The 21,956-nt window shown below is 39.9% G+C and overlaps 1 protein-coding gene across 3 annotated transcripts in view; it reads right to left on the reverse strand.

Moving 5' to 3' along the window:
* Positions 1 to 19,781: 19,781 nt before the first annotated feature.
* The window catches only part of Zeb2 (zinc finger E-box binding homeobox 2), a 134,218-nt gene continuing 132,043 nt past the window's right edge, over positions 19,782 to 21,956 (reverse strand). For 2 of the 3 annotated variants that reach the window (XM_028880886.2, XM_028881022.2), the window contains one exon: positions 19,782 to 21,956. This exon is cut by the window's right edge and continues 3,329 nt beyond it. The gene's annotated coding sequence lies outside the window, so the exon portion shown is untranslated. The other variant, XM_028880949.2, reaches the window with a different exon arrangement.

The following is a 21,956-nucleotide window of genomic DNA, read 5'->3' on the forward strand; positions in this document are numbered from 1 at the left end:
CCAAAGTAATTTTTTTGTGCAGTTTTCTTCCTTACCCTCTCTTTTTCCCATATGGGAATGAAGAAATGTCTCTGTATGTATACAATGTGCCATGTCTGTGAGTGTGTGTGTGTGTGTGTGTGTGTGTGTGTGTATGTATTGTAATGCATGTGTTTAAAGGCTGTAGGTTGCCATCATATGTCTTCCTTGATCACTGTCCACATTGTTTTTTGAGACAGGGTCCCTCAGTGAACCTGAAGCTCATTGTCTTAGCTAGACTATCTGGCGGTCTAACTTCTGGGACCTTCCTGTCTTTGTCCCCCAGCACTGAGGTTAGAGGAATCTGCTGCCACACCTGGCTTTCTACCTGGACGCTGAGCATCTCAGATTAGGCCCTCACATTCTCACAGCAGCGTTTACCCGCTGAGCCGTCACTGTCTCCTGGGAGTGGAAAAACTCCAAGAAGGACACTGAAGGACACTCTGAAGTCTTAGTCATTAGCTTCCTGTGCTATATTTATTTTGTTTTTGCTTTTTTTGTATCACTATACTTGTCAACATACTTTTCTCTGCTTCTAAACCTAACATTCTCTAAAAGTTCATTTTTTTTTCACACTCTTGGAAGAAATAATAAAGGTTCAAAACAGGGATCAGGCAAAAAGTAACAGGAGGAGGCAGTGATTGGGCTTCATCTACCAAAACTATCTTCTCTTATATATTGTTCCTACTCACTTGGCTACTTTGATGTTGTCTAATACTCCTCCCCAGACTGCTCACTTCACTCTCTCATCTTCAGAGAAATGCCAGTCTGCCTACGGAATCCAGAAAACTCAAGATGTTTGCTATTAGTGAAAAGGTGAAATGTGTTCTATCACAGGTACCAATCAGAAAGCTTCTGAAAAACTTCAGGCTTCTCTGATTCTCCCTAACAATTCCTGGCTGAAATGTGTCCCTCTGCCTCTTTAATGTAGAACCTCTAACGCTTTGTTCTCCCAGACCATTCCTTGTCCTAGGATGCTTCTTCAACCCCCACACTCCCAGGTGGCCAGTCCTGCCTAGCTGCCGGGTGAGCTATCTTCTTCCTGCCATACTCCACTGAATACCATCTCTTCCAATGCATGCAATTAGCTGCTTGATGGCTTTTCTGCAAAGCACAATATGACAGAAGTCGAAGGACACAAATAATCTTTTCCCTGAATGCACCCCTACCACTCTTAACTCTCCCTCATAGGAGGAATGGAAATCAAAGTCTGCAAGAAGAAGAAGAAAGCGTGAGAGAGAGAATGGGTGAGTTCAGATCTGAGCAGTTCCTTAGGAGTGTGGTGGCATCTTCTTTTTGTACAAACTCCCTTCCCCATCCTCCTTTCCTTTGAACATCAGACACATAGTAGGAATTCACTTCATGCTGGCTATTGACTGTCATTCTCCAAAAGGGACAAAACAAAGTGCTTTCAAATAACCAAAGACTGATTTGATGTGAGTTTTTGAGGTCTTCTGAATTCTTTAAAATTGATCACTCATCAAACATAATTATAGATAAGCATTGAAGTTAAAAATTAGGAAGGTTGGGTTTCTTTACCTCTGTGTATTACTTCTGCTTCTATTATTATCTGTTTATGAATTGAATCTGTTAATACAAATCTAAAATATATCCAAGATCAAAACCAAGATGGGAAGGAAAAGAAAGGAAAAAAAGTGGAAAAAAAGAAGGAAAAGAAAACGTGATTTTTTTTTTATCAACATGCTAAGGCCAGTTGTGCTCCATTACTGAGTGTCTCACTTCATTTTAAAAGCATTTGGTTACGTGTGTGTGTGTGTGTGTGTGTGTGTGTGTGTGTGTGTGTGGTGTGCTAGGTATACATGATGTACCTACTTATTGCTCTCTCTCTCTCTCTTTCTCTCTCTCTCTCTCTCTCTCTCTCTCTCTCTCTCTCTCTCTGTGTGTGTGTGTGTGTGTGTGTGTGTGTGTGTGTGTGTAAGCTAGAGGTCAACATCAGTGTCTTTCCTTAATTGCTCTCCTTCTCCTCCTCCTCCTCTTCCACCTCCTCCTTTTTGGGACAGGGTCACTCATTGAACCAGGAACTCATAGGATCAACTAGACTGACTGATCAATGAGCTTCAGGGATCTGTCTATCCTTGCAGCATGTATGGTAATTCTCAGCTTTCATTTTGTGTTCTGGGGATCCAAACTCAGTTTCTTATGCTTGAATGACAGGTACTTGATGGACTGAGCTGCCTCTCAACCCTTGCCAAAGCCCTGTGAAGAAAGTGTTGTGACCTTATTTTACAAATTAAGAAACTGAGGCTCAGAGAATGGTAAAGGAAATTGCTCAAAGTTGTGGGAACAAAAAATAGAAGAAGCAGGATTCGTTCTCAGGTTGGTCTGTAAGACTCCCAAACACAAACTTCCTCTACCCACCGTTTGTCTTTGTCTTTGTTTTTTTTTTTTTGTTTTTTTTTGTTTTTTTTTTTTTTTTTTTTTTTTTTTTTTTGAAACAGGGTCTTACTATGTAGCTCTGGTTATCCTTACTATATAGACCAGGCTGACCTTGAACTCACAGAGATCCAGGTACCTCTGCCTCTCTAATGCTGGGATTAAAAGTGTGCAACACCACTGCCCAGCCTTTTCTTTTTCTTCTTTTCTTTTCTCTTCTCTTCTTCTTCTCCTCCTCCTCCTTCTTTCTCCTCCTCCTCTTCCTCTTCTTCTAAGATTTTACTTTATTTTCTACCTGTGTGTGTGTGTGTGTGTGTGTGTGTGTGTGTGTGTGTAAATATGCACATGTGAGTACCAGTTACAGCCAATGGAGCTGTAGTTGCAGGTATTGTAAATCACATGGTGTGGGTGCTAGGAATGGGACTCAGGGCCTTGTAAAGATCAGGAATCATTCTTAACCACTGAGTGATCTCTCTACCCCATGTCTATGGTCTTTACCCACTAGAATGTGTTGCTTTTTGATGCTGCATGTTACTGTATTTTGGAGAGTTCTTTTGGACTTACTTTATCTAATTTGGAGCTGATGAAGAGTCATTTTTGTCTAGTGAATCTTTGAACGCTAAAGAATAAAATATATCACATTTCTACATGTGAAAAGCCATTTGGAATGTTGTAAAGAGGACTGTCATTTTGAAGCACTCTACACATAGTAATTGCTGACCAAGTGCAAGAATATCACACAAATTGCAGAAGTCTTATTTATTATACTATACTAAAGCCAGAAACAGCACAGTATTGGCCTTGCAACTCCTAACCTGAAAGGAAGCCAGGTAGAGCAAACTATCTTTTCTCCAGGGCCTTCAAGCTAAGGCATCAGTCACATTTGACCCTATGTTCCAACTTCAATAATAGAGTGTGGGAGTATGATTCAATTCCCCTTGCTTAATGTTTCTTATTTCACTCTACTATCTTGGTTTTTGTTTGTTTATTTGTTTTGTTTCATTTCTTTTACTTTCTTTCTCTCTTTGTCCCACTTTTAGCTCAAGTTTCTGGGCATATAAAAAAATTTAAAATGTGATAGGCACATGATTTACAGAGGTAGATTCCAGTTGCCTTTTAAGGCCAAAACTATGGATATTGCTTTTGTTTTATTGTTTCTTATCTGTGCAACTGGGCTGTGAGTTTCCTTTTGGACAGGATCCAGGTCTCATTTATCTTTGTAGCCTCTTTCCCTTCTCCCTCTGATGCTTATCTAACAAAGAGATTGGGTGGTATGGTTGTAGACAATAATGCTTATCCTAGTACTGTTGGGGGCCTTCAGCAAGGCCTCACTGAAATACTTGCACAAGTAAGTTAGGGAGATGAAGGTATAGAATTCCTTTTGTGTCTCTCTTATACCCAAGAAAATAGCCTCAGTGGGTGTCTGAATCGTTTAGAACTTTTATTGCCATGTAAATGAGTATGAAATGTTTAGTTTGAAATCGGCAAAGACCTTTGTGTCTTTCGGGGTACTTTGGCAACAAGTAACAGCATAACCACCTAAAAGTGTCTTCATAAGTCAAGTTGTATGAGAAGATGAGGACCTCGGAAAGGTAGTTGGTGTGGCACATAAGTGATGTCATTCAGGACACAGGCTCTTTGTATTCTTTGTTCTTTCTTCCTGTCTCTTTTATGGCTGCCAGATGGGTGCTTCATGTCCATATGTCTTGTCTTCCCAGAACTTATTTCAAAGGTAGGAACAAAAGAGGCTTGGAAGGATCTCTTTACATGCCTCCCCACCCCTTCTTTTACTAGTGAGGAAATGCCTTCCAAAGGGCCTTTGGTGTATTCTCCCTTCTCCTCATGATCTCAAAAGTGTCCCATGCTCACCCTTTGACCACTAGCATTTTATGACTAGGACTGCTATGCTATGTGGCTGCCTTAGATAAGTCATGAGTGCTCACTTTGGTAAGGGGTTCTTACTTTTCTAAACCATCTCTGCCTGGTGCCCTGCTACTTCCTATGTGAGCACTGTCAGGATTCTGTAAGGATGAAATGAGAAATAGCTGTTGGAGAGGAAATAGCCTCTTCTGCTGCATGCACCCAAGTGAAGTTATTTGTCATAAATAGTGTCTTTCAGAGATGTGAACTAGTTAGTTTGAGACATACTTAGACCCCACAACAGAGATAGGGGCTCAAATTTATTTACTATTTGTCTATTATTGCTCATGCTATTTAAACTTCATACCATCAACCTAGTTGTAAATAGATTTACAATTTACAAATAGGGATAAGAATCAATCAGGAAGAAGTACTGCTCAAAATTGCAAATAAATTAAAAGCTAACTCCAGCCCTATATCTGTTGCCCTAATCATAAAACTCATGATCCTTTTTCTATGCTTTTGGGGATCTCTTTTCAGTTTGTTTTATTTTTACTCTTAAGAGAATTCCTAACAAATTCTAAAGCCTGTCTGATCAGTGCAAAAAACAAACAGCAAAACATGTTCTAGATGCCACAACCTGCTCAGGTGTAGAGAACTTTGAAGCTACATCAAAAGTTTTTAATTAGCATGGCAAAGTGGAGCTCTGTCCACTGTGGAATAAGGTGTTCATTGCCAGAAAGAGTTGGCTGGACACTGGTGTTTGACAATACTCTTCTAAGTTTCTAAATGAGGGGAACATATCCCTGTGTTCTCTTACATGCCTTCTAATATAAAGAAAGGTCTTAGATGAGAGTGGGTATCAGGGTATGTTCATGAACATTCTTCCTACACAAGAAGCCTATACAACATACATGTCCTGACTGAAAAAATATTAAGACCTATTGATTTTTATAAATGCATTTCTGCCCTCATGCTTTGCAAAAAGTCCCTTTTCAGATTTTGTTCACATTTTGCAAATGTAATATTATTGTCTTTAATACTTCTTTTCTTGGAACAAGCCAACCTGGGAAGCAGTTATACCCTAAATATCATCAGACAAATTGGTGATTGCTCCTGTGGGAGTTCACTCTCCAAACCTCACCCTTTCCCCATTCATGTGGTTTAAATAGAATAGACCTTACTCCCAAATCCAGGGCATGAAAAAGATGAGTCAAAGCTCCTCAGTGAGTTTGATTCTTATTCCTTAAATGAAGACTTTTGATAAATTTAACCAAATGAAATCATAACAGTGATTTTACTTTTATGAGTGTTAAAATCATTCATTTGTTCAGTGAAAACAGTTTTAACATATTGATTCACTTTTCCTCAAATCATTAACTCTCTGACATTTGTAATAACACCATTTATCTTACCCAATTCTAAGTTAATACATAGTATTTACATCTTCGTCTGAAGAAGAATAGGAAAAAAAACTCTAATTTTTAAAAGTAAGGCTTTTTATTTAAAAATTTGTTTAAGCTGTTTACTTAATCAAATCTTATAGTGTAATGGTACTCTTGGGGTATAGGTTCCTGATCAGAATCACTTTCTAAAACTGAGAATACAATCTTAGTTGAGTGATTTTACAGCATCCCAGTAATACTAGTAGATTTCTCAGATATAGCCTTTTTTTTTTTTCAAAAGTTTTTTTCAGCAGCGACCTTATTTCATTCTAGCTAAAAATTTCAGATGCAAAGCAAGCCTGGAAATGTAGTTGATTAATATTGGACCACATCAAAGAAATGGAAGACAAAAGAGAAGATGAACATGTCACTGTCAGAGTTAGGGAGAGGATGTGATGCTTTGTCATGATGTTGGGCCTTGTGAGAAGCATCGGGATATGGTTTTCTGATTAATACCACTTCCATTGGTGCCCGTTGTCTAGATATCCTTAGTGTTCACAACCCATGATACAGCAGTCTGAATCATTGTCAAAGATACTGAGCCTTCCTTGATGGGTTCCAACTAGTAATTCCAAAAAGATTAAGCTAGAACAAACCAAGTAGCATGAAAAACATTTCTTTTTGAAATTAAATATTGGAATTTTTTTTTTGTTTTTGTTTTTGTTTTTGTTTTTGTTTTTTTTCGAGACAGGGTTTCTCTGTGTAGCTTTGCGCCTTTCCTGGAACTCACTTGGTAGCCCAGGCTGGCCTCGAACTCACAGAGATCCGCCTGGCTCTGCCTCCAGAGTGCTGGGATTAAAGGAGTGCGCTACCACCGCCCGGCAAATATTGGAATTTTTAATGGCGTAAATTATAACTTTAAAATTAAATGTTGATTTGAAAAATTTTTTTCATTCCATATTCTCATAGCATTATAATGATCAACTCTGTAGATTCATAACACTAAGAACACAATAGATATTCCTAATCCAATCAGTTTTTTTTTTTTAACCACAGTTGGCACAAATATCCACATACATGATGCTATTGGAATTGTTGGTAGGTTTGTTTCTTTTCTCCCTATTTCTGACAATAGACCTGTTAAATGTGTTCCTGGGAGACTGCAATTAAGAACAAGGAAAAGCATTGCTAGTAAAGTTGGGATTAGGCTTTTAGAAGAATCCTTACCCTCAAAACTTCAAGAGAAGTGACCTGTTTATTGGAAATAGTTCTGCTAGAATTAGAAGCGGAAATAGGGGTATGATAATGAAACACAGTTTAGGCAGGAAAGGGCGGTAACACACATATCACTCCACACCACGCAAATATGCTGCCAGTTTAGATACAGAGCTGTGGTTCCTTTTGTCAAGTGATTCTATTTTCTGTTAGAAAGGCTAACTTTGAAATACCATTTTCAGGAAGAGAAGCTGGAGCAAGAGCTTCATTGAAACGATTATATCCTCGAAATTCTCTCATGCTGTTTGCAGTTAGGATGTCCTTATGAGCCATTCTTTTCCACATGGCTTCTGGGAAATAAGGCTCAACCTTTACTGTTTACTAATGGTCCAGCTTACACATCTGGAAGCCACTAGAAGGTGTTGTTTTAGATTAGAGGTCAAAGTTGAAAGCAGAGATAGTCTATGAATCCCGCACTTGTTTGTGGCTATGGTTACATTCCAGCCATGTTTACCTACATCACTTACAGTGTTTTCTTCCTTTTTTCCCTGATAATCCAAATAGTATATTCATGGGCACCATGGTCATTACCACAAAATATTACCATCTAGTAGGAATTCTTAATTAGTGGTTTTGAGAGATAGCTTATTAATACTAAGGACAGAGGATATATTTGATGTGTCATATTGTGACCTCTTGTTCATTGTTTGGTTTAAATATTGGCGTCTGGAGGAGTTCATCACTAAAAGCTTAGGGGAAACCATGCTCTCCTGTCATCATGCTGTATTCTGTTGCATTACTACACCTGTGAGCATCTCTCTCTCTCTCTCTCTCTCTCTCTCTCTCTCTCTCTCTCTCTCTCTCTCTCTCTCTGCAACTTGACACACTTCTCTTTATTCTTCTGCTGCATGTTCAAATGGCCCCTCTACTCTTAATGCTGCACTATGATGTCTCCTAAGCAGAGGTCTCACAGAACAGCACAGAATTCCATGCTCTCAACTCCTTTTTAATAATTGGTTTTCATATGAGCATTCACATATTAGCCCTCCCCTCCACCAAGCTAAGTTGTTTAGCACTACGACTGGCATGTACTAGCAATCAGTAAGTATGTGTTTACAAATGGTTTTTTAAAACATTTGTCTGGAAATGTAGCCTGTCTCCAGAGAGTCACATGTATCAAGGCATGCCACTTCATTGGAGGGATGGAAAGTAACTAAAAGATTGGTCTGAATTAACAGAGAAATATTTCATTTTAATTAGTACCAAAGTTGTTTATAGTACTATCTATCTATCTATCTATCTATCTATCTATCTATCTATTTTTCTATCTACTTATCAATCACATCTGTTTTATTTTGTATTTTGGTTTTTTTGAGACAGGGCTTCTCTTTGTAGTCCTGACTGTCCTGGAACTCACTCTGTGGATCAGGCTGGCCTTGAACTTAGAGATCTACCTGCCTCTGCCTCCCAAGTGCTGGGATTAAAGGCATGCAAAACCACCACTTGGCACACATAGGAATGATCTTACAGGTTGCTCTCTATATACATTTTTCAAGTCAATGTCCATGGAAAATTCTCATTTACATGGACTATCATAGTGTTGGTTTCACAGAGACTATGATTCCTAAAATTGAAAACAAAACAATAATAATAAAAATAAGACATGCCTGAATAATATGAATGAAAATATTTGAGAAGCAAGAAGGATCAAACAGATTCATTAGGATTAAAGTATTTATTAGAATTAAAGTAAAAGTAGGCCAGGGAGATGACTCAGTGGGCAGAGGTACTTGCTTCTGTGCCACCAAGCCTGATGACCTAAATTGGATCCCTCAGACCTTGTGCTGATTTGTCAACTTGACGCAAACCTAGATGTATTTGAGAAGGGGGAACCACTATGGGTAAATACTTCTGAGATAGGGCTGTAGGCAAACTTGTAGGATTTTCTGGATAAATGATTGATGTAGAAGAGCCCAGCCCATTGTGGGTGGTATTACCTTGGTCAGGTGGTCCTGTGTATAAGAAAGCAGGCTGAGTAAGCTACAAAGAGCAAGCCAATAAGCAATGTTCTTCTATGGCCTATGCTTCAGTTCCTGCCTCCAGGTTCCTGCCTTGAGTTCCTTTCTTTACTTCCTTCAGTGATAGACTGTTACTTGGAAATGTAAACTGAAATAAACCTATTCTTCTCCAAGTTGCTTCTGCTCATGATGTTTTATTACATCAATTGAAAGCCCAACTAAGCCAGGTGATGGTGGTGCACGCCTTTAATCCCAGCACTCAGGAGGCAATGGAGGCAATGCCAGGTGGGTCTCTGTTAGTTTGAGGCCAGCCTGGTCTACAGAGTGAGATCCAGGACAGGCACCAAAACTACACAGAGAAACCCTGTCTCCAAAAACCAAAAGAAAGAAGAAAAAAAGAAAAAAGAAAAAAGAAAAAGGAAAGCCCGACTAAGTTAGAGTCATAGGGTGCATGAAAAAAACCAATTCCTTTGGGTTATCCTCTGACTTTCACATGGTGTACACACACACACACACACACACACACACACACACACACAATAACAAATACAATTAGCTAACAGAAAGCAATAGTCAACCTAAAACCCTTTCCTGCAGCTGGCATCGTTAGCTCTAATGTCCAGCAGCTTGTCCTTTTGAAGTGCAAGAGCTTCCCCCAAATGGACCAACTAATAAGACAGGACAAATTGGCCTGTGAATTAAAAGCCTGTCCTTAAAATTTTGCAAAAGGTTAACTTGAAGACTGAAACAGTGAGATAAACTCCAGGCCAAGTTTATCGTTGTACTAATTCTTTATCAACCCATCACCTATTTAGAGTAGAGGAAGCATGACTTGTCTGGAATTGGACAGAACAACCCCCTTGTTTCTTAGGCTCTGGAACTCCTTTTTGTGCAGACAATCACCAGGCATTTCTCTCTCTGAGCAATCCAAGGTTAGCGCTCACTAGGAAACAAAAGGTTCCTTTGAGGATGAATCTTGAGACTGTCCTGGTCCCTACCCCCCACCCCCAGTCCCAAATTACAAGCTGGAAAATGTCTAAGTGCCAACCACAAGAAGGACTTATCAAAGGGGAATTTCCCATCAGCCCAAGAGCTCAGAAAGGACAGTTACTTGACTGTTGGTAAACTTGCTCCATTGCTGGAGCCAAGGTACTGACCGTTCCCATGGCCATTGTCTCCTTTGGTCTCATAATTGCCCCACTGTATAGGTTTAAATTGTTTGTGTTTTAAACAAAAGTAAACTGAGGTGTAGGGATGGAACCTGGCCAAGGTCCCACAGCTAGGGGGGAACAAGGCTGAGATTCAAACTCAGGGCCTTTTCATGGAAAAGTCAAGGTTCTTGCCCCAGAATGTAGAGCTTCTTATGCAAAACAGAGGAAATGGTCTCCCCAGGATCTGTCAGGTATCTTAGAATCTTTAGGAGAGAGTCCAAGAACACTTGGCAAACGCATTCCTGAACCCTCAGTTTAAAAGTCCTGTTTTTGCTGTAATTAGTTTGAGGGGCCCAAAAACTAAAGTCCTGAGAACATCAAACTTAAACAGCAATTTTATAAAGAAATCGGAAGAGACGTCCAGGGAAAGCCTGTGGAGCTACAGGCTCAGTCCCCTACAATGGGAAGTCAGACTCGCAGTGTTGACCCTGAGTGATAGTGACGCTCACAATCAACCCAGCCTAAGGCCTGTGTGATCTGCAGGCTTCATATTCTGGGACAAAGTAGCCTGATAATATTTGCCAAGTACTGTCACGAGAAAAGAAAGTTGTAATTGTGCCTGTGGCTTTAGAAATTCAGTTTACCTATATGCCATAGTTTACAGAGGGAGGAGTCCTGTCGACAAAAGGGCTGTGATGTCTGTCTCTAACCTTCCTTGTGTATCTGAGCTTCAATTAATTATTCCCCACTGCCTCAAGCAGGATAGTACCTGCTGCTTCTTTAGTTACATAAGTATTTCATATATAAAGATGGGGGTGTGAGTGGGGGACTGTACGCTTAGCACATGGAAGGCCTTGGGTTCATTTCTCAGCATCAAAAACAACACAAAAAAACCCAAACATTTCAGAAGCAAACACAGCATGTCTTCTGTTGTACCTCCTTACTGAAACTTCCGTAGCATCTGTGGAGGAGTTCTTATAAAAAGCCATTGGGGATGTTTGGAGGAAGTAGTTTCATTTCCTGGGAAAGGACAGCAGGGCTGCATGCTCACTAGCTCTGGGATATATGCATATGGCCTTCATTTTTATTTAAAAAAAAGAAAAAAGAAAAACTACCCTTTCTCAGGCCTCCCACTGTCCTTCATAGCAGGATATATTAGTCATGTCAGACACAAATTTACCTCTGTCCTACACAAACCTCTCTTATCTTGTGATGGTTACTGTAAGTTACTGACATCAGCAAAGCCTTGTCAGGAAACTGAGGTAATCGAAAACTCTAGAGCAGTTGGAGAAAATGCATCCAGGATTATTTCAGGTTCTTCCTCCTTTGTAGGGTTCATGTTTCTCGTCTGAGTCATGGCTAAAGTTGCTTAAAGGCTGTGCTCAAATCTCATATTTGGAAAAGCTTTATTTATTTCTGTTTTCTTTTAAGTTACATCACTTAGGCTGTGGTGTTTTCCCTCACTACCTTTACCATTTAATCTGGGTATCAGCAGAGGAGATTGCTGCTGGCTGCTCTGAATAGCTAGTGGTTAGTTATGTGAGACACGAAGTTCTGCTGTGTGGGTCAGACCGCCCGGATGTCACCGCTGTAAATATTTTCAAACATCATCTTCAGGTACATCACATTATGAGGTCCTGGTTTGTTCTGGGCCCATCCACATTTCTGAGTCTCTCACTTTCCATGCTGTTTTCTGACTTGTCACCCAATCGTCCTACTTGGACTTAGGGGAAACTAGCTGTTACTGACAGCATCTCCTGGTTCTTCCCGAGTTTCAGACTTTGTGCTGGCTCTGGAGTGAGCCTGTTCTCAGGCTCTACATTGTCCACAAAGGACAATGTTCTAGTGAAGGCAGCTTCTGGGTCAGTGCACTGCCACAGCAGGTACAGGCTCCCCATAGGAGCCCGGAGGCAGGCCTTTCTAGAAGCAGGCTCTTCCAGGAGGATGTTTCATGGCGACTCCTAAACTGGAAGAAAAAAGAAAACAGTGGGGAGTGTGTCCAGGCAGATACAGTGGAAGGGGTGGGTGGGGAAGGGAAAGGAAGGGGTGGGGAGGGGAAACATCAGCTCATGAAAGCTTTGTGGGTCAAGCTAAAGAAAGTGCTCTGTATTTTGGGTGCTTTAGGGAACCGTGAAATGGTTTAAAGTTGGACTTTGGTGTAATCAAATCTGTACTAGCTAATTAGTGACTACTTATTTATTTTTCATTAGCATATCTACATTTAAAAAATTAGTGTGAATGTGTGTGTGTGTGTGTGTGTACCACATCAGGGGCCAGTTCTTGCCTTCTACCTTGTAAAGGCAGGAGCTCCGTTGTTCTGCATGCGCGCGCGCGCACACACACACACACACACACACACACACACACACTGCTCAAACACTCAATGAGTCCAGTTTGCATTAGCCTATTACTCCTAGGCTGGATCCTGCCCTGGAATGTGATCAATATAACAGATATTATACCATTGATGAAAACTGACTTCCTTCTTCAGTAACAATAGAAGCTCCATCCCAGCTTCAGAGTCATGTCTTTTTTTTTTTAATTGTCTAGATTCCACATATGAGAGAAAGTGTATTTGTCCTTCTGGGTCTGGCTTATTTTGCTTAACATGATAATTGCCAGTCCCACACATTTTTCTGCAAATGACATAATTTTATTCTTCTTTATGTCTGATAATACTCGTGTGTGTGTGTGTGTGTGTGTGTGTGTGTGATTTATCGACTCTCTCCTTGAGATGGTAACTCACAGAAATGAATACACAGAATATGTATATTATTCTGAAGGAACTTACAGGTTTAGGAGGGTTAGAAGAAAAAGACAGAAACAAAAACGAAAAGAGCTGAAAAAGAACTTTGGGTCAATGTAGAAATATGGGAATGCTTTAGCAAGTGATAAGCCACAAGTATCAGGAAGGATGTGGTAGGTTTTATAGAGGGAATGGGTGGGGATACAGCTATTCTAATTTGGACATATTAAGCTTAAGCTGTTTTGGGATCCTTGGGTGCTGATTCTCAGTGTTCATATGAGCAAGAAGGCCTGTGCCTAAGAAGTCTGACTTGGGTGATACATTTTCAGTCTTTGGTATACAAGCAGGAATAAAGCTTAGATGTTGAAAGAGTCACTGAAGCCTGGTGATGGGAATGAGGAGACCAGAGATCCCCAGGGGACTCTGGGAAATGCTACCATTTAAGGGTTGAGTGAAAAAGCAAATCTTGGTCAGTGTGTAGGAGGGGAACCAAGAAGAATGTGGTTAGAGATTTAAAAGAGTACTTTTAAGGAGGAAGTCATCAAGGGGATTAAAAGCTGTCTGTTCTATGTGTAAAGATGTTCTATGATTTTCAAAACAAATTAAATACATTAGGTGGGATTGTTATTGCTAGAAACATGTAATAATGCGCTAATGGCATATAAAAAATACCACAGCGTTTAGACCAAAAGCACATTAAACCTGGCTTTCAAGATGATATATTACCCTCTAGAAAGAAAATGTAAAGGATGGCAGTCTGCCTCTCTGTGAAGAGGACGTAGGACTGAGTTTGTTTTTCTAGCCAAGAGATGACAAGTTCAGAGAACTGAGCCCTCTCTTTCACACCTACACCTTTTGTAGTCTGTTCATGGGTGGGTTGGGAATGGCAGGCTGGAGCAATGGGGCAGAACAGAGCTCATGGACCCCCTGAGAACTCCTTGCGGTACCCGGTCTCACTGGCTGCAAGAGCCATATATTAAGGCACAGTTGACTCATTCCCATCTTGCCTCACCCACGGAACGCCCCAGAGTCTTCCCAAATCACAGTGACCTAAGTCTATTGCAGAAATTATTAGCCAATTTCACAGGAGACAACGGAGCTGGAGGAGGTTCAGATCATACCAGAGTGATGAATCTGAAGAGAGATCATAGCTTCCTCATTTCTATGACTGAACTCTAGTTGGGAAAGAAAAAAAAAAAGAATTTGGATCCCACACCACCAACACCACCAACACCCACACACAGTTTTTTTAATCTTTAATCAAAATAAAAAAGTTTTACTCTTTTTCTCTGACATTTCTACCTGAAACAAGGTCTTGGTTCCCACATAACACAGCTTCCTTTGTTTTCTGGTTCTCCCATTATCTTGGTCTGCCCTCTGACATGATTTCCCAATTCATGTTTTCCTTTCTCATTTCCCTCTCACACTGACACGAGCCACAGACCTGTAACTAGAATATCTGACTCACCCTGCACTCCTCTTGCTAAGGACACCATGTGGGACAGGAGGCAGGAAAACTGCTTGGCCAGTAATGCCTGCACTTCAGTGCCCTTTGCCCCAAGAACTTAGTTATCCAAGTTAAAAAGCCTACCTTATAGGGAAAAGATATTTGGGGGAAAAAGAGTAGGCAGTGAGTCTTTGTCCTTATGGCTGCACTTCAAAACCAGAAAGGACATTCCTGATACTGTTTGTTTTATTTAAGACCCAGTGCCCTGGAGAATGCTTAAGTTGGACATTCTCTGGACTGAGTGCTCCAGCCTAATCATAGCTTGTTTTGGGGGTGCAGTAGGTTCTGAGAACTCTAGTAAACAAAGGACTATAAACTGGGTTGCTGAAAATGACTCAGACACAATCTTTTGCAGTTCTGGAGACTAAAAGCCCAAAACAAGGTATTGCTTCTTTCTGGGGACCTAAAGGAGAAGATGTTTGTTTCTGTCTCCTTGCTTCTGGGGACAGCTGGCGATCATGGGCATTCCTTGGTTTATAGACACATCCCTACAGTTTCTGCCTCTATCTTCTCCTTGGGTATGTCTGTCATTTTGCATTAGTGTACAATAATCTCAGTTAACTTGATTACATCTGCAAAGACTTTGTTTGCTAATAAGGCTGGAGTTACAGGTGTCAACAGTAGCTACTTCAACAGATCTTCTGAGGGGGATACAGTTCCAACCAGAGATCAGGATCAGGCCCTTTTTCTCTCCCAGCCATTTCTCCCTCTTTGATTGCCTTTCACTTATGAATACTTCTGTCTACTATTCCTTCAGGCCTTTTCTAGAGGCAGCATATGCCTGTGAGCCTATCCTTTAGAACTCAGCTCTCAGCTATAGCAAAGATAAGTTAGTCAATGGAATAGCAACAAGGCAAATATTCCTCCCTGGTATATGCCTTTAACAAATACTAATACAGTTCTGAGATGGCACATTAACCTAAATGCACTAGTGAAACTTTGGCAGTGGGAAGAATACCTTTTCAGTAGTGGTATTTCCTAGGACGCTCTCACTGTGGGTATTCTCTCCCTCAGAGCCCTTCTGTTCCTCTCTTGTGGAAAAGCAGACAACCTGAGCTGTCTTTAAATTGGTACATTTATTCACCTCCTGGTTCTCAATGTACCAAGGGAGATCCGTTCTTCATAAGGAAGTCCATTGACTGCAAGGATTTTGCTTCAGAAAATATCATCCTGGTGTAAAAGCATGTGGACTCTAAGCCCAATTTAAGCTGTGGGTAATTTTCAAAGATTGAACATGGAGACAGAGGGCATTTGGTTGCTAGGAAAATAGAGTAAGATAAACATCATCTCCCTGCCCTGTTGCTTATTTTTTTTCGCTTTGGGGTGGGCTGCACTTGCCAATCTGTCCCTCCCATCTCAGTGGTGGCAGGCTCACAGTCAGGCCTGTCTCTCAGGTGTGGGATGTAGTTCCCCGCTTAGCAAGGACGCGTTGTAGGGATCTCCCTCCGTGCTTGTAAAGAGCAAAAGACAGAGATAATAGTTCACTGGCATCAATAACCTGCCTCCTCCCACCAGCGGATCGCGGGAATAATAGACTCAGCGCTGTCCTCCTCCACCCCCTCCCTCGACTCCGCCACTGTCAGAGTCTCTTTCCTTCCCCACAACTGGGAACTCGAGGGAGCAGATTGTTTTGGCTGGAATTAGTCGGGCGCAGATGGTACCACCTGCTGCATGTTCCTTACTTCTTACTGGCTTCTCTCGCGGCTCTGTGAGTTTTTGTATTTTTTTAGAAGTTCAGAGGAAGGGGAAATGGCTGAGGCCCTTGCTCATGCCTGATTCTATCCCAGCTGTTTTGAGCAGACTAGCAACCATGGGGATCTGGCTGGAAAACGCCGCCGACTGGGGAAGGGGCTTCCACCAGCATCCCATTTGCCATAGCTCATGCTTCAGTTTCCAAAATACAAACTTCCTTTGGGCCAAACAATTTCTGCTTTCCAGGCTGACAGATCTGCCTGCGATGAGGTACAAGGCAGGTACAAACATCTGAGAAATGAGGTTTTCCTCCATTCCAAAACACAAATTTCATGTTACTGTCCCATTTGTAGGGGAGAAATAGTAATGATCAAGCTACAAAATTCATTACAGGAGATTCACTGGGGTTAAAAATCCAGTCCCCCAGATTACCATAGTATGGAACTCAAGAGATTAATAAATTCAATTTTCACACCTAACGCAAGTAAGACATTGGACCAACGTCCTAAGAAGTTCATCAAAAGCCCTCCTCTTCTTGCTCTATCTCTGCCCCTCTACTATACTCTCTAGGGGAACTTTCTTTCTAGTACACAAAGCCAAATTCATTTGTGCCTCATGCATCTTCACTTGGAGTTCCTTCTCCCAGGAATGCTCTTGTTCCAGCTTTTCCTATGACTCACTTCTCATCTTTCAGGCTCAACTCTCCAAGAGGCTTTTCCTGACACCCCAATTTCTAGCTGAGTTTGCCTGTCCCCACTTCCATTTTAGCATTTCCTCATTTGCTTTTATTTTTCCAGGAAGCAGTCCTATCCGCCGGGAGCTTGTATTTTATTTTCTACCTTCTCTGATAGAATGTACATCCTTAAAGGGGGATATTGTCTGTTTATTTACCACTTATTCCTACAACATAAAGTGGTTCTTTGGCTCATTGTTCAGTTTACTAAATTGCTTTTAAAAGCAATTAAAAACAATAAAATTATCTGTGTCAGGATGAGAGACCCAGTCTCTTTTTCAGGTTCCCCTGCAGCTACAGGATGATCTGGATTTTTTTTATTTCCACTAAGCCTCAGCATTTGAAGGTCTAAGGCTTGGTCCTGGAAGTGTCCAGGAGTTCTCCTACTTGAACCTTCCTTTGTGTGTTTCCATCAATTCTGCTATTCCTGTTTTCTTAATCTCCGGGTGCTTTGATTACTTTGGGCATATCTGAAGCCCTTTTTTCTCCTCTGGTCAAGCTGAGGTTGTTCAGTGCATGAAGGATTCAGAGCAGTTGCACCTATAGGGAGAATGGTGCTAGGAACTTGTAAAGTGGCCTCAGAACTGTGGAAGGAGAGACTGGATGGAGCTACAGGCCCTTGACGTCAAGAGCCTTAGAAAAGGCGAGTCGGCAAAGGGCGGCAGCAACAGTTACTAATTTTTCGAAGAGCATTTCAAAATTGAGACCATCTCTGGCTGTCAGTTAGTGGAGACCCTAGGTGGTAAGAAAACTTCTTGAGGGAACTAACCCATGTCTTTTGCCGTTTCCTGGGCCATTTGAAAAGAACATTTTACTGTGGTGTTTTGGAGAGCTTAGGAAACATTGTTACAGAGGATCAGGGTTTGGGCAATCTGTGATAACTGCTTTCCAGATTATTACCGGGTTGAAACCAAACACTTGTGTGTTTTCAAGCACCTGAAGACCTCAGTTTCTTCATTTATAATATGTGGGTGGTAGATTAGTTGCTTTTATTTTTCCAAATGGTACAAACATAAAGTTTTTATTCATAGTAAACAAAATTTTTAGCAATTTTAATGTAGATATAAAAAGTGCCATAATTTAGTTACCATCATCAAGGCGTTTACAATATAAGATGTTAGAAATGAAAACCCCTGTGAAAGTGTTTTGAATAAGTCATTAGCCTAATTTTCATTTTCAGAGTTAAGGTTGTACACATGAAGCAGTTCTTATGGCTAGAAACTGTGCTTGTTGGAAGATTATGTTGATTCTTACATCACTATTTATTTAAAGTGAATAAAAGGTCCCTTTTCATGGAATTGTCTTTGATATTGTAAATGCACTTTCTGTTGAGGGAAAGAAAGGTAAGTGTTTAGAAGTTAAGCTGATTATTTGTAGGCATACTCATTTTAGGAATGTCTTTTTAAACAAGTTGGGCAGGGTGGCTTGTTCTTCTGTTTTTCCCTCTTGCTTAGATAGGCTTTCAGCCAGAATCCTGTGCACTCATACTTTCTAAGCATGTTCAGGAATGAGGTGGTAGACCTCCACAGAGTATTTCAGACTGCAGGAAGTGGTTGAGGGTTACTCAGGAGTTGGTGTTCTCCCTTTGTGTCCACACTGATCTTGGGCTGCCCTTTGGTTTTGGGAAATGTTTCTGTTCAGAAGACATGTGGAAACCAAAGTCTAGGTTGCTGTGGTTGCTAAATGTACTGCCTGGCTTCCTCTGAGCTTCGCGCTGCTCTCGATTCTCCTTTCTAAATTTATATTCTTTTATTCATCTATATTTTCAAGTAATTTAAAGGCTGTATTTCTCCTTCTCTAAACAAAACCGGACAGGAGTATGCTGTAATTATTGGCCCTATAATAAAACTATTTTAAGAAAGGATGAAAGTGATTCTTTATTGTTTAAGGAAAGACCATGCATTAAAAGTCTTAGTTTTATAAGTGATGGGAAAAAGTTGATTCAATATTTTCTCTATTCAATTGTTGGCATACCTCAGAAATTGCCCAAAATTTTTATGAAGCTTTCTTAAGAACTTTGTACTTTTCAAGTATCAACATTTTTAAATGTTTTTTATTTATGTAATATATCAAAATAGAAAGTATCTCATAACCCTCTGTTTAGACTCCATCTCGAGTATTGTTTTTTTTAAAGATACAATCTATTTAAGTGTATACACATAAGCTTAGCACAGCTACACACACACACACACACACTCATACACACACACATACACACACTCACATACTCACGGTCTCTCTCTCTCTCTCTCACACACACACACACACACACTCACATACTCACGGTCTCTCTCTCTCTCTCTCTCTCACACACACACACACACACACACACACACACTTATACTTCCTTTCGAGTGTTCTGAAAATGGTCAGATCACAAGGCAGCAATCTTTCCCTGAATGCTTCCTTATGTGAAGTTGGTTCTTTCTTAGTTCTGTCCTTGCCAATTTTAAATTTCTTGCCAGAAAAGAAGTCTATTTTTAACGTTTTGGGGTCTTATCCTTCTTTTCAAATCTAACAGGCACATTCTGTAGAGTGAAAGAAAGCTGATGGGGTGCACTTACAAGTCAGGATCCTCAGGATTTGCAGTTTCTGTGGAATCAAAGCTATGAATGAGGAAGACCAATTATAAATACTTAAAAGATCATTTGTCATCACTTTAATCTTCATGTATTTTTAAATCATCATTTTCTTTGACTAAAATTATTAGAATCTTTGTCATATTCTTCTCAAGGCCAAATGGAAATGATGATGTTCATTTTCCATGCTCTGTATTTTGGAGTATTTTAATATGTCACACTAGATTATAGGTGGTAGGTGGTGACTTTTAATAGAGGAATTTTAGCTTATGGCATATTCAGCATCATGTCGTCTCAATGTCATGTCTCGGATTAATGCTACACTTCATATACAAATGAAGACTGAGGGGTGGGTTTATCCTGTTACTTAAGAGCATTTGTTTAATTCAGAGATTAATATATCATCTTCAACCCTGAAACAGAGGCCCTCTGAAACTTTAACCCAAAAAATTGGACACGGCCTACTAGCCCAAAAAGAACATGTTGCCAATTCTCTCCATGTTTATTTAAATAGTTTGCTCTAAAGGAAGCAATCATTCCTTTATACTTCTTTAAATTTAGTATTGACATTTTTATTTTGGGAAAGGAGGTCTTTTTTTTTTAACATGGATACAGGAAAAGAAAACTCTCCAATAAAAATATTGTCTAAAAAGTTTGTTTTGTTTGCATGATTTACTAAATATGTACAATTTCAATTCACAGCGAAGGTAACAAAGATTTAAACAGCCAACATCACAAATGTCTCAAGTTCTAAAAAAAAAGTTCACTGTGCACAGTTTGACAATTTAATTGAATAAAAACCAAAGCTAAGCCTTCAGTATGAATCTTTTTCATGATGGGCACAAGCCATGTTTTTTCTTCGTCTTTGTTTCACGATGCATATTCAGTGACTAAAAGCCCCTTCCCATTTTAGTATATTAGGTTATGTCGGTATACTGAAGAGAGGCGTTAGCAGCCTCTTGGTTCACCAATACAATCTGTGATGTGTTCACATATATATATTGTAATATTTATTAATATATAAAATGATCACAAGTCATCTGTGACTTTGTAATGTTTTAAGATGTAGGAATGTTTTTCTATGTGTATAAAGTTTTAAATTTATAGTTATGTATGTCAGCCATAATAACTTACCAGTGTCCCTTTGATGTAAGGTATCTGGAAAGAACTATTCTGCTTTTGAAATATAGAGATGTCTCACCCCTATCTGCTTCAGGTTTGTAAAGTCTGCTATTACATGATCCAAATATTGCAGTCATTCTGATGTAATGCTCAAGTGAGTAAAATAACTAATCATCATCAGAAATAAATGCCACTGAATACAAAATCATTGTATTTCAGTGAAGAAGGGAGCCATAGCTTTAGCTACCTTAGAACATCTACAATAACATTGTTTTCACATATATTTTCCCCACCTACATTCTTTGGTGTTTCCCCCTCTTTTAGTATCAGTGCTGTGAGTGATGAACATGCAATGTGAGATTCAAATAATTGTATTGAGCATGTTTATTTGAATAATTGCCCCATTGCACATCAAATAAATCTGCTGAGTGTGTTTGTTTGAATGTGTTTTACATGTACATGGGAGCACATACTCAAATAAATGCAGCTGTGTTTATTACAATGTGCGGGGGCTTCAGAGCACACACATTTGTTTGTGTGCATATCCAGGGCCCACAGCCCGAATGGCCACACATCCTGGAGCAAAAAAAAACATGGCTAACAATTTTTTATTTCAAATATATATATATAAACTTATTATTGGGCAATATCTTCAAATTTATAACTAAATTTTGATGTTGTTAAGGCGTATGTCCTTAGAAAGATAAAAATAACATTTTAAAGTTATCTGATTGTGAAAAGTATCTAATAAATTTATTAATATCTATTCAAATATAGTCCTTTCTCTCCTCCTTCCTTCAAGCCCTCCCAATCCACTGCAAGTTCAGTTCATGCTAAGGGGGTTGCATGCTGTTAGTTCTGGCTGAGAAACGCTTCTCTCTCTTCCCAGTTTCTCAGAACTAAGCCTACAGTGTCATGTGCAAAAAAGAAAGAACCTCACAGATCTGCTAGAATACAAAAGGCTCTTGAGAAAATGGGCAGGGATGTTCATTTCCAGCATTTCATCACCTTCTCCCAGCCCCTATTCTCGGGAGTAAAGAGTAATACTTAAGACTAGAATATGGAAGAGGATTGGCTAAGGAAAGGAGATTATGTGTCATGATTTGGAGGGGCTTTCTTGCTGATGACCTTGGAAAGGAATCTTAGGATAAGCCAAATGTTGTTATTCTTCCCTAGAGCTGGAAAACTATGCAGCTCTAACGTGCAATACTATAAGTGGATAAATTGCATTTAAAAAAAAAAAAAAACTTAAGATATGGGACATTGTAGTGATTGTCACAAATTTACAAGTGTTAACCTGATCTTTTCAGACTCAGGTATTCTGAGCCTTCCTGTGAAAAGTAATTAGGAAAAATAATGACAGAAGGAGGGATTTATTTTTTTGTGGGGAAGGGGGGGTCTATGCTTCCCCTCACTCTTCATGCATGTTTTCTTCTTTCTGAGGAGAAAGAGTAGGTTGCACATTTGTTGTTGGTGGTCCTGTCTCTTGTGGATTGGGACACGGATATGCCCCATGGGCAGCAGAGACCTACATTG

This window comes from Peromyscus leucopus, chromosome 4 (assembly GCF_004664715.2).
Source record: "Peromyscus leucopus breed LL Stock chromosome 4, UCI_PerLeu_2.1, whole genome shotgun sequence".
In the NCBI taxonomy this organism is placed as follows: Eukaryota; Metazoa; Chordata; class Mammalia; order Rodentia; family Cricetidae; genus Peromyscus; species Peromyscus leucopus.